General features: G+C 51.4%; 2 long non-coding RNA genes across 2 annotated transcripts; one reads left to right on the top strand and one right to left on the bottom strand.

Moving 5' to 3' along the window:
• Window positions 1–280: 280 nt before the first annotated feature.
• LOC139082001 (uncharacterized) lies at window positions 281–3218 on the top strand. The gene is made up of 3 exons (XR_011537596.1): window positions 281–655; window positions 1430–1879; window positions 2691–3218. It is a non-coding gene; the product is annotated as an uncharacterized lncRNA (long non-coding RNA).
• A 4164-nt stretch (window positions 3219–7382) lies between these two features.
• LOC139082002 (uncharacterized) lies at window positions 7383–8765 on the bottom strand. Its single transcript, XR_011537597.1, has 2 exons — window positions 8166–8765; window positions 7383–7662 (listed from the first exon to the last, which is right to left on the bottom strand). It is a non-coding gene; the product is annotated as an uncharacterized lncRNA (long non-coding RNA).
• Between the last annotated feature and the right edge of the window lie 3993 nt (window positions 8766–12758).

Genomic DNA, 12758 nt, shown 5'->3' on the forward strand with positions numbered 1-12758 from the left:
GGGGGGCCAGTGTCGCTTTTTGCCTCCTGGGGTCTCCAGCTACCCCTCTCTCACCACCCTGCCCCGCCCCAGCCCAGCCTGAACTGCCCTGGCCCCTCTTCTCGGCCCCAGGGCTCCCCAGGTCACAGACAGACGGCCAGGCAGACCAGAGCCTGGCCCTGGGTCGGGGCAGGGAAGCCAGGACGCGCTCCAATCTGCCGCCGCTCAGACTAGCGCTTGGAGAGGCTCGAGTTCAGGAGCTGAGCAAAAATAAACACGGGCTATAAATAAGCCCGTAGATGTCTTCAAGGCCCGAGCGCGACGAGGAGAGGGTGCCACCGCAGAAGTGCTCACTTGAAAAATTCTAAACGCGTCAAAATAACTTTGATAAACTCGCAAAGACGCCTGGCTCAGGGGAAAGGAATGGGCCCCGCGCCCCGAGAGCCCACTTCCCGCGCCGCCGCCGGGAGGGCCACCGCGGGGCGGGCGGGGCGCGGGGTCCCCTCTGGCGCCGCTGACTCACCGCGGCCCGCGCCTTAAAAGGGCAGTCGCTTCCGGGGCCGACCCGGCGTTGGGGGGGGGGGGGCTCGTTGTCACCTCCTGTGCCCTCGCTCGGAGTGGCACCCCTTCCACTTCAAGGCTGACCGCTATGCCTGATCCTACGTCTTTCAACCCGGTGAGAACCCCCCTTCCTCCCCATCCCTTTCCCCCTCTGTGCCTCTCTCCCCCATCTCCCTCCTGCCCCTCCTCCTTCCCCTCGCCCTCCTTCTCAGGGGCAGCTGTTTCGGCCCTAATACATTCTCGAGCACCCACTCGTCCTCCCTGGTCCCCATCTGAGAACATCCCACGCCTCAAACAGTCAGCGCCCTCCTGGGCCTCTCCCTCGCCCTCCAACTTCTCCAAAGCTTGATTGACACTTCCTGACCCACCACCGTGCGCCTGCCATCTCCTCAAAGTATTCTTTTCAAAACAAGAGGATTTTTATGTTTATATTGTTTCAAATTTAAAGAGGTTGCGGAACTTACAAACAATCCCCCAAACTCTTGGCCCAGATTCTCCACTTGTGAACGTCTGCCACATTTGCTTTAGCATTCTCTCTCTCTCTATGTATATACGTATTATTCTCTAAACCATTTGCAGGTAAACTGCAGATGTCATGTCTCCTTATCCCTAATTACTTGGCTGTGTCTTTACTAAGGGCAAGGACATTCATGGCAGAGTCAGCAAAAGAACAAGACTCAGGGATGCCCAGTGACCTCTGAGCCGCACAGTCCGGTGGCCTGGCAGGGTTCATTTGGCTCGACCTTTCTGCCCTTTGGTCTCTGTCTGTCTCTCTCTCTGTGTCTCCATCTCTCTCGCTCTCCTCTCATTCTCGCGTTTCATTGGCTGCTCTCCTGCCTCCCTTCCGAGGTGGGTCTCTGCAGGGTCCAGCTTTCTGTCTCATTTACAGCCTCTCCCTGGAGGAGGCCGTGGACTCCCACGGCGCCCGCGGTCACCCATCCTCGATGAGCCTGGACTCTTCAGCCTGGGCCCCCTCTAAACTTCTACGTGAATGTCCACGGCTTTCCGGGAGCCGCTCCCTCAGTCCAAGTCCCTCGCAGCTCCTCCACTCATCGCTGTAAACCGGCCGTGTCAAAGAGCTGGAGTCATCGCCCCTGCACCCTCCCTAGCTGGTGACCAAGCAGACACCCTCCCTCACCTTTGAACTCTGTCCCCTCCAGACTCTTGCTTCGTCGTTGGTCACGTGCCCAGGCCTCCTCTGCTCTGACTCTCTCATCCACCTCTTCCGTCCTGTGAACTCCTGGGTCAAGCCTCCGCCGCACTTGCTTCTCAGCCCCTGTTGGCCTGGCTTCCTGCGTGGGGCCCCTCGCCCACCCAGAGCTGCCATGGACGTGATCAGGTCCTGTCTTGACTGAAATCGCTGCCCCCTGGGTTCTTCCGTGGGTTCCAAAGAGCAGATTCGTGGGTCCCTGAAAAAGCGTTCAGTTGTGGGGAGAGGAGGGAAATATTTTCTGGGGAAAGGGTTGGACCTTTCATCAAATTTTTGACAGAATTTGTGACCTCTCCCCCAAAGAAAAGAAGCAACTGGCCTGTGGGTTAAAGTTCAAATTCTTTGTGGGATCCAAGACCACTTACTTTTGCCTCAGTCCAGCCTTCCCAACCCAGCTCCCAGGGCTGCTCTCTGCAGCCCGCACATCCAGCCCAGCGCTTCCCAAGTATGCGGGTCACAAGAATGACCCCAGGTACCGGGTGAAGATTCAGGCTCCGGGCGCTCCCCGTGCATTCTGATTCAGAGGGTCTGAGTGGTGGTGTGAGGGTGAGCATGGAGGGAGCCCCAGGGATCTGTATTTAACAAGCAGGGGTTCTAATGGGGAAAAGCCGGGCTAGAATCAGCCAAGGGCTTTCTTGCCTCCAGACTTTTGCATACGATGGAGTTCCCTCTTCCGTAATTTGCACCCACTCCACCCCTCCATTGATAAATTCCTATTTATCCTTCAATGTCCAATTCAAACATCAGCACCCTGGATGAAGTCTCCTGTAATCATTCTCATGTTAGAGAGGTCGCGGCAACGCCGCTGTAACACAGACCCCCGAATGCTGAGGCTTATCTGAGAGGGATGTTTCTCTTCCCTTTCCCGTACCAGCTGGGTGGTGTGGGCCTGCGCGGAGGCTGTGCTCCCGCAGCTCATCCTTGTCTCTGCGTGTTCCAGGTAGTGGCACTCGTCGCTGTGGCTGAAGCCAGGTCCCTGCCAAGCCTGTCAGCAGGGGAGGGAGAAGGGAGAGTGAAGGGGGGTCGTGCCAGTGTGTCAAGACCCCACCAGGACATTGCACACCTGATGGGAGCTCACACCGGCGAGAACTTGGTCACATAGCCCCACTAGCTGCAAGAGAGGCTGGGAAATGTCGTTTCTAGCAGGGTGGTCCTGTGTCCACCTCTCACAGCTGCCTGCTCCGGCCGAAGTCATTGCCATCTGCTCAGACAGAATGGAAACGAGGATGTATTGGGCACTTGCCATGTGCCAGACATTGTGATGGCCATTTTCCGACGTCATCCCCTTTCACCTTCACCAGTGTTTTACCTACACTGAGACAGCTGGGCCCAGCTTGGCTGGGCTGCTGCCTCCCGAGTCATGCTCTGCGGAAGTCCTCCGTCTCAGGGCGCCTCTCTAGGTTATTTTTTTGCATGTCTGCCTCCCCCACTGAGTATGTGCTTAATAAATGCTCTACTAAGTGGTGAATCAGAGTGGGTTCATTAAATTAGCTCATGAAAATTACATAATGTCACCTCACTGGGTTATGTTGTAGGCTATTTTTGTTTTTCCTCCTTTGTCCCCTGAGCAGTAAGTAGCTGTCAGTCCCTGCAAGCGCTCAGGCAGGGTGTGGACGCCCACCTCAGGGAGGTTGTATTGGATTAGATGAACCCCAGGACCCCCACAGTCCCAAGGAGCTGTATTTCGCCTCCACCTCAATCACAACTTTTGGCAATAATTTTCATTCTTCCACTCGGCAAATCTGTGCTAAGGGCCACCCAGTCCCAGGTCCTCTCAGTGCTGAGCACTCAGTCGTGTACTAAGGAGGCCACTGCTCTCAGGAACGAGCATGGGATGAAAAGACAGATAGTAAACCCACCAACAAGAAGACAGATGGCAACTCAGACAGAGATAAGAGCCAAGAAGAAAATAAAAGAGGACAAGATGAGAACTATGTGCCTGACGACCAGGGAAGGCCTCTCCAAGGAGATGACAATTCAAGGGACACCGAATGAGAGAAGCGACAGCCATGGACAGCTTTCCCAGCAGAGAGAACAAGCCCCAGTTGGAGTGTCTGAGGTTCCCAGAGCAGCCAGGGTGGCCGGAGCAGAGCAGGCGAGGAGAGAGATGGGAGAGCCAGGTGGGGGCCAGGTGGCACAGAGACGCACAGACCAGGGGGCGGGGCCTGTTCTAATGGGACAATAAGTCACGTCCAGCTATGAGCCGGGCAGTGATGCGATCCTATTTAGATTGTTGGACAGTTGTCCCAACTGTTGTGTAGAAGGTGGATTTTGTAGAGCTGGAGTGGAAGTGGGCTCCCGATGGGAACATTTTTGAATGGTCCACCAGAGAGCTGACGGAGGCTGTGACCAGGGTGATAGCAGTGGAGACGAGAAGCGGCAGGTCTGTGTTCTGTGAACAGCCCACAGGTCTTTCTGAAAATGCTTCTTTTTAGATAGCTACCACGTCCTCATCTCCTGGGGCATTAACACGTATCATTACATCCCCTGGAATCAAGGGCTCACAACACAGGACCGTGTGGTGGTCAGTGTGACAGCCCCTCTCCCAGGCTCGAAGGCTGCATCTTGTCTGACTGCAGATTATACTCATGGGTGGGCTCTTCACCTTGGCCTGAATCCCTCTTTGGGTAGAGGTGATCATGGACAGTAGCCCTGCCTCCATCAAGCTCAGTCCCATTGGAGAGACAGACAGTGAACAAAGACAAAAATACATGTAAAATGACACCTGTGAGGAGAGGTACACAATGTCAGGACACACAAGACGGGCTTTGACCCCTAAGAGCAGTCAAAGGAGGCTTTCAGGAAGCACTGCTGGAGCTGACACTGGGAGGAAGGAGTGGGGTGGAGGCATGTCAGCAGAGTCTGACATGTGCAAAGGCTCTGGGGCAGGAGGGTCAGTGTTCCTTCCAGGAACCATTATTGAGCAGATAGCAAGGAAGGTTGGGTGGGGACCAGTGTGGGTGTGTGTGTGTCTGTAGCAGAAGATGGAGGCGTTCCTTTAGGGTCTCTGGTCACCTGTGAGGATGGGCAAGCAGCTCAGAGGCTTGGAGAGCAGAGAAGGTTGATAAAGGCATTTTGAAAACAGCATTTCCCACACTATTCCTGGTTTAAGGGAAAGCTCTGTTGCTGAAAATGCATATTTGACCCAGAGATAGTAAGTTTCATTTGAAGCCAATGGATTGTGATCCAAGTTCTGAACTCTCTCCACTAGCCTAAAAGCGATCATCATATAAAATCAGTCTAGCACTGGGGCCGGCCCCGTGGCCGAGTGGTTAAGTTTGTGCGCTCCACTTCAGCGGCCCAGGTTTTCGCCGGGTCAGATCCTGGGCGCAGGCCTAGCACTGCTCCTCAAGCCATGCCAAGGTGGCGTCCCACACAGCACAGCCTACAGCTAGAATATACAAGTATGTACTGGGGGGCCTTGGGAAGGAGGAGGAAAAAAAAATCAGTCTAGCATTTATAAGCCAAGATGGCACTGACATTCTTGGGTAGGATTCCTGAATTATCCTACAGAGGGAGAAGAAGAACAGCCCGGTCACTCCATTTATCCTGGTGAAAATTCCAGGGCAGTCCAGAATTTGCCAAAAGTGCTGAAAGTCGGTTCAAAAGAACTCTTGCATACCTCCCCGTCCAGGGCCACCGCCTGCTAAACGCTTCCTTATTAAAAAGAGAAGATGTCTCTTCAGGCCGATGAGAATGAACTACTCGCTAGAATACAGACGACACCCCCTAATATTTTTTTCACTATTAACTTGGAGCACCTGGAAGGAAGGAAGGCCAACCTCCCACCATGTCTGCCCTGCTTTTTAAGTGAGTTCACTGGGGAGAAACTGTCGCATTGCAAAACTTGAGAAATGCCTGCCAATCCAAAAAGTTTCTGTAACAGGAACCAATACGCATGTAAAAGAAAAATCAAAAAACTAGAAGGAGGAAGGTGCTTAAACACATATGCTTTAAAATGAAAATAATTTTTTTTAATAAAAAGATAGCTTGGACCTGATTTAAAAGAGAAAAAAATTACAGGCAGTCAGGGAACAAAAATTAAGATTTGTTTCCTACAAACCCTGAGACCATGTATGCTGGAGGAGAATGTGTGTGTGTGCGTGTGTGTGTGGGGGGGTTGCATTAGCGCTCAGTTTCAGAAGTGTCAGAGTGTTCATACATAATGATACCCCAGGCCGTCCAACCCTCGGAACTTCTCCCAAGGAAATACTTTGAATGAAAAAAACCAGTTGTGTGCACAAGATGCTTATTGCTTCGTTATTTGCAATATTTTAAAGAAGTTAGACTTTATTCTGGAGAGAATGGGAGCAGAGTGTTATATGTGAGTCAGATGGTCCGGGGCGTTTACAGTCAGTGCCGGTGTGGCGGAAGGGTTAAAGGAGAGGAGGACAACAGGTGAGGCGCTGGTGAGTTGTTCTAGATAAGGGGTGGGGAGGGCCTGACTAAGGCCGTAAACTCCAGCTTAGTGAGGAGAGCCTAGTCAAAGGGATGTTTAAAGGATCATTTAAATGTGCATAAGGAGAGAGAAGGAAGAATCTAGACGGACACTCAGTTTGAGTGGATGTTGGTGTAGCCAAAGAAGATGGAGAACACAGGTGAATGAGTTTGGTGTCTGCCTGTCTGACTGTTTGGGGGCTGAAGTGAAGGGGTGGAGGGAGGAGGCGGTTCTGTTTGGGGTATGCCGAGTTGGAACTACCCACAGAATTGCCAGGTAATGACATCCAGGAAGACGCGATGGAAAATGTGGGTCTGGACTGAGACAGGAAGGTGGCTGGAGATAAATAACAAATAAACGTTTTCCAGAAGAAATGTGAGGGCGTCAGTGGCTCTCCTCTTTCCTCATCTTGGTCTTCATCCTGTTGGTTGGGTCTTTCGGAGGCAGCTGATACTGTTGACTCCCTTCTGGAAGGTCTCTCCTCCGTGAGTCCTCGATCTCACACATTCTTCATCTTTTCTGACTTCTACATTCGTTTCTTTCCTTTCTGTTTTGAAGATTATTTAAAAGTAAATATTTCTCTCCAAGTAATCCATTTTTACTTTAGAAAAAAAAACACTAGAAAATACAGATAATTAGAAAGAAAAATTAAAGTCACAAAGCATTTTGGTGTATTTCCTTTCAAGTCTTACTCTCCCTTCCAGTGCTGTCTGCTCACTGGGTCGGGTCTCCCCCAGCACACACTCGGGGCAGCCTCTCCCTGTGAACTTTCATCACAACTAAAATTAAATAATTATTTGCATCATTACTTCTCTAAAAAGCTGAATCATTTAATGAATGTATTCATATAAATGCATTTTTTACCAAAACGAGACCAATTGGTAGACAATGTTTTATAATGTATTTTCCTCGTGTATTAATGCATCGTAACAATCTCTACTACCCCTGTCAATCTATATGATCCCTTTGATGCTACCTAGTATTGAATTCAACTGTATAGCTGAACCAAAATTTATCTCAATCTCTTGTTATTGGACATTTAAGGTATTTCCAATGTTCTCTGATCTGCTTTAGACGGCTTTAGGCGCACGTCTCTGCCTGCTTCTTTGGTTATCTTCTCAAACTGGCATCACTGGGTCGAAGATTTTCAGCTTTTGCTGGAGGTTGGCCAATTTCTTCCAAAAAGTCCACCAATTTACACTTCTACCTTTTTGTTTTATTAAAACTTCTTTTCCCCTAAAACAAAAATAGCACATATTAACAATAGACAGAACACAGGGGAGTAAATAAAGGAAGTGTGAGCGCCTACAGTCCGGGCTGCAGCTTTACAATCCCTTGGGGGTGGATTCTTCCGCATCTTTCCCGTATTTGTCTATGCAGATGCCCTTGGGAGTCAGACGTTTACTGTTAACTAGCTGTGTGGCCCGAGGCGCGTTTCGTAATGTCTCCAAGCTTCTGTTTTCTCACCTGTAAACTGAAGATGGCAATAGAGCCATGTCACAGGTTGTCCTAAGCATGCAGGGCAAGTATGCTGCCCTGTGCCTGGCTCATTACAAACTCTCAAGCCCTGCTCCCATGATACTGTGTGAACCTTTTTTCCCCGGCCAGTGATGTATACGGACATCTTTCTTTGTGCCTAGTGGACACTTCTAGCTCCAGTCTTTTAGATGAACCTCAGGCGTACAGCTCTAATCACAGACTGTTGATACCACCAATGGTATTTTGCTGACGTCACGTATTCATTTGGTCCCAGCCAACCTAGTTACAAGTTCCTCCTCCTGCTGCCCGTTCCCATCTTAGTCACTGTCATCTGTCCTGGAAGCACCAGGCAGAAACCACCAGAACACCTTCCTCCCGCTCCCACAGGTAACTGGGTTTACAGCAATTCTGTTATTCTATCTGGAGTGCAGCTGAGTCAGACAGGCCTTGGTTGAATCCTGGTCCTGCTCCTTACACAGTGTGACCACGAGCACTCACCTCTCCTTTCTGAGCCTCAGTTTCTTCGTCTGTAAGATGGGGCAACAGACCTGCCACTTAGGGCCGCGGTTCTGATGGTGAAGTGAGATAGCTCGAGTAAATGCTTAGCATCACGCCGATCACAAGCTCAGCTCTCAAAAGGGCAGCTGCAATTAGCAACATTACCATTATTGTTGTCATCTCAGGCACCTGACCTTTGCTGTGGTTGCAGTGCATTTTCAGCCCCTTATAGCACTGACATACCCCTAACCTGTCCCCATCTTCAGCCCTTCCCAGGCCAAATTTCAATGTGCCACCAAGATGACTTTTCCATGGTGTGTCTGGAGCATGTCACACTGCTCACTGTCGAAACTACCTACAAACCAATGCCTGAATTTTCTCAGCATGGTTTCTAGCCTTGTCACTCCACCTGCATTCTCTACGTGTCCCCCGCCCCCCACTTCCAACTCTCCCCATCTCTGCATCGACCTCCCGTCTATCTCTTCCTGTACTTTCCCATCCCTCAGTGTGATGGTTCTACCACCTGGGCGGACACCATTTCCCAGAACCCCAGCAGTCTCCCAGGGTGCTCAAACATTCCTTCTGGGGCTGGTCTTCCCTAATCCTGGGGGCGTTCACCTCCCCCTGCCCTGAGCCCCATGCTTGGGGCAGCCTCCACTGCCCTCTGCATCGTGGAGGGTCCAGTCTCCACCATGACACTGTGCCCTTCTTGGGGCAGGTCCCTTTTTGTCCACCTCTGCATCCATCACTGCCCCCCAGCTCCCCTCCGCAAACCCGCAGTGTTTGTTTGTTAATGGTGCTGTTAATAAATAACACTCCTCTGGGACTTTGATGTCCAAAAGCTTGCCCACAGGCCAAAGGTTTTACATAGACCATTCACCTTTCCCGTGACTTATTCTCAGATGACAAGGGCAAAGAATTCAAAAACTGCAGTGCCCCACCCCAGAACTGACGTATCCACAACGGCTGGTTCTCGTGTGTTGTGAAACGAGCCTGTCTTTGCCGTCATGTTACTGATTTTTCATTATTATGAGATGAGCATAGAAAGTACTCAATGTGTGTCTTTTTTACCCATGCAAAGGCAAGAGAACAGTTATCAGTCTTGCCCACTGGCTCTCTGGGTGCACTACAAAGAGGGTGTGGGGCTCAGACCTGTACCCTGCCTTTCTCTCCTAAAGGCATGTAAGTTTCAAGTAAATCTGTTTCATCCTGTTCAGAAGGATGATGCAACGTGACTAGAAAGGAAGTGGGGAGTTGCCTTACAACTACAAGCAGAGGAATGTCACGTCGCTCCAGTGTTCTTCACATTCCCAGAAATATGTCGTGGTTGAAAAGGAGGCAGATGACTCAGCATTCCCCTGGCTTTCGACAGATTGACCGCGGAGCCCAAGCAGTGCTAATGAGGACAGGCTGGCGGAAGGCGCAATTAGGACGAGCTGGCCTGTCCCGCGAGTCTGGGGGCTGCAGGGTGCTGGGCATGCGGAGATGAACCATGTAAACACAGCACAGTTTTCTCGAAGCTGGATTAAGGGGCCCCTGGGTCCACGTTGCGTTCATGTGAATTCTTAGCTATCCAGAGGTATCAGACTAAACTCTGTGAATTCGGTCGTGGTTCTGATTGTTCACTTTGCAGTGGGGCCTGGGGCTGTCCTTAAAGCAGGCTCCTATCCTAAACTTCCTCTCTTCTGTCCAGAAACCTGGGAGCTTTCTTCTACCTTGGTTATTCCTTCATATTTCCTCCTTCTCTCATTTTCCAAATTAAACTTTTTTTCTAGTAGAAAGACCTGGAAAATTATTTCAAGGACAAGAATTTGGCAACTGTCCCTGAAAATGAAGCACATGCTTTGCAGGGGTTTTATGATGTTCCAGAGAGTGGCCACCTGTTCCTTTCCACCCGCTCCGGGCGCCGGGCCACGGGGCTAATGAGCCGTGAGACAGGGCCAGTGGCCTGTGTTGCAGAGGCTCTCGGTTCTTCAGAGGCCTCCTGTAACCCGCGGTCTCCACGCACCCTGTCCTGCCAGCCTGTCGGTAGTCACTGATCCAAGGCCCATAGCCCAGAGCAACGCTGAGCTGTGGACACCTCCCAGGCTTTATTTCCAAACTCATATTTACTCACCTGGAAGAAAGAAAATTCAGATTTCCCGAGGTTGCTGGTAACAACCTCATATCCACCAAAGGCAAAGGAGCCCCACACCGCCTCTGAAGGATCCCTGAGACTCTCACCAGGCAAAGCCGAGTTTGTGAGGAGAAGCCTGGAAAGAGGCAGGTGGGCACCGGAGCCCCCACATCCGGCCGCCAGCATGCCTCAGCATCTCCTAGACGCGTGACCACTGAAACCAGCTCCGCTCCGTGACTCTGTTTTTTGTCCAGGTGGCAACTAAACTGATAAGGAGACAGCTCTCCCTGTACCATGTGCCTCGGCGGTGGGGGTCCACAGCCCCCTGGATGTGAACACGAGCCAGTGGAGTACGAGGCTAAGGGCTCTGGAGCTGACAGACCGGGTAGGGCTCCCAGCTCCCCATTTTCTGGCTGTGAGAGTCAAAGCTCATTATTTAACCTCTCTGGGCTTCACTCTCTGCACCTGAAGACCACCAATAACAGTGCCCATCTCAGAGGGGTGTGATCAGGATGAACTAACTCCGTATTTTTGTAAAGTGCTGAGAACAGTGCCTGGCACATCATGATGTTTGATGAGTGAATAAACGCCAAGATTCCCTCCCCAGGGAATGTTTACTACCAGGTGGTGCTTTTAAATGTGGGGTTCCCCATCTTAAGTCTTGCCCCGCGGGGTCTCTGCAGGTGAAATCTCACGGCTCCACCAAAACCAAGTGTTAAACATGGGCCGAGCCCAGCAAAGAGCAGAGGTCAGAGTGCAGCCGAGACGCAGAAGGCACAGAAAGGAAGGTCTGTGCCGTTGGAAGATGCCACCTGAAATGGTGAAAGCTGTGTTTCCCAAATGAAAGATTCAAATAATAGGAGAAGGGGCTGTTTGCAGCCTCTCTTCCACACCTCTCAGAAGAATGCTCCTTCAAAGGGTGACATCAGCTCTAAGAAACCATATTCTGGGGCTGGCCCGGTGGCATAGTGGTTAAGTTCACACACCACTGCTTTGGTGGCCCAGTGCTTGCTGGTTTGGATCCCAGGCACAGACCTACACACGGTTCATCAAGCCCCACTGTGGCAGCATGCCACATGCAAAATAGAGGAAGATGGGCACAGATCTTAGCTGAGGGCCAGTCTTCCTCAAGCAAAAAGAGGAAGATTGGCAACAGATGTTAGCTGAGAGCCAATCTTCCTCACATAAAAAGAAATCATATTCTTCACCTTCTCACCTGAGAATTCTTTCAGGCACAAGCCGAGACAGAATCCACCCCCTAACCTTCCACCATTGGAGTCATGAGGTCAGGAGCTGGAGGCCCCCCCAGGAAAGGCTGTAGCTAAAGGCTGCAGGTAAGAAAGGCTGACACGCAAGCTTGCATCCCCACCCGACCTGAGCTCTGTCACCCCTGGGCCATGGCAGAGGTTCTGATGGCTGCCCACCTCTGGTCAGGCCCTGTTTCCTGGGCATGTGGCAGTGAGGACGTACAGGACCCTGCACTCAGAGAGGACCCGCACCTAGGGTTTAATGCTCTGCGCTTGTGATCTTGAACTTCTTAATAATTTTATCCCCAGGCTTGCGGTTTGGGCGTGATGGAATGTGTGCAGAGGGCTTGGAGGCACACGCATGGTCACGCACAGTCCTGCTCCCACGGTTCATGGCTACCCACTCCCAGATCCCCTAGTGTCATACAGGACACAGATCTCCTTCTCAGCCCCCAGTCAGAGACCACTGACACCCTCTGCCCCCCGCAGGCCCTGACCCCAGGCAAGAGGGGAGTCAGGGTTGGGGGCACGCACCTGCATACAGAGGCTCAGGGCAGGGCTTCCTGTCACCTGTCGGGGGCGAGGTGGGTGGGTGATCTGTACTCCCAGGGAGGTCTGCTTGCATCCCCTATCTGAGGGAGTACTCCATTGAACAGCGAATAAAGCACACTATGACAGGTCGAGAGAGAGACCATGGAAAAAGGAACAAAGCTTTTTGAATAAGAATTTTTGCACTGCGGCCCACAAATGATGTAGTGGTCCCGCCTCTGGCCTAACTCCCTCCTGTGGGCGTCATCTCACCTCGGCTGGAGCAGCTGGCCAGGCTGAGGAGCTCAGGTTCCGGTATTTTAGAGTTTTTTGTGTTACAAAGCTGAGGGGAGGTCCCCTTGTCATCCAGAAGCCACGTGGGGTGGTGGAATGAGCCTGCCCACTCAGCCCGCTTGCTGGGGTCTCGTAGTTTTCGGGCTTGGTCACCACAGCCCGAGGCCCACGTCACCTACCGAGCCTGACTTCCTCACCTGTGAAAAGAGATCAGGTAACACGCTTTTCAAGATCTTTTCTATCTCTTAAAATATCTCATGATTCTGAGTACACAATAAGGCCCATTTTCTGCTTGTGAAAACCTCATGTTGTAGATAATATAAGACCCTCCAGTTTCCTGGCAACAAAAAACTTTTATAATTGTTGATGGTGAAAAACAACAGAAAGGGGTCTATGTTTGAAAGACCA

Source organism: Equus przewalskii, chromosome 2 (assembly GCF_037783145.1).
Source record: "Equus przewalskii isolate Varuska chromosome 2, EquPr2, whole genome shotgun sequence".
Taxonomy (NCBI): Eukaryota; Metazoa; Chordata; class Mammalia; order Perissodactyla; family Equidae; genus Equus; species Equus przewalskii.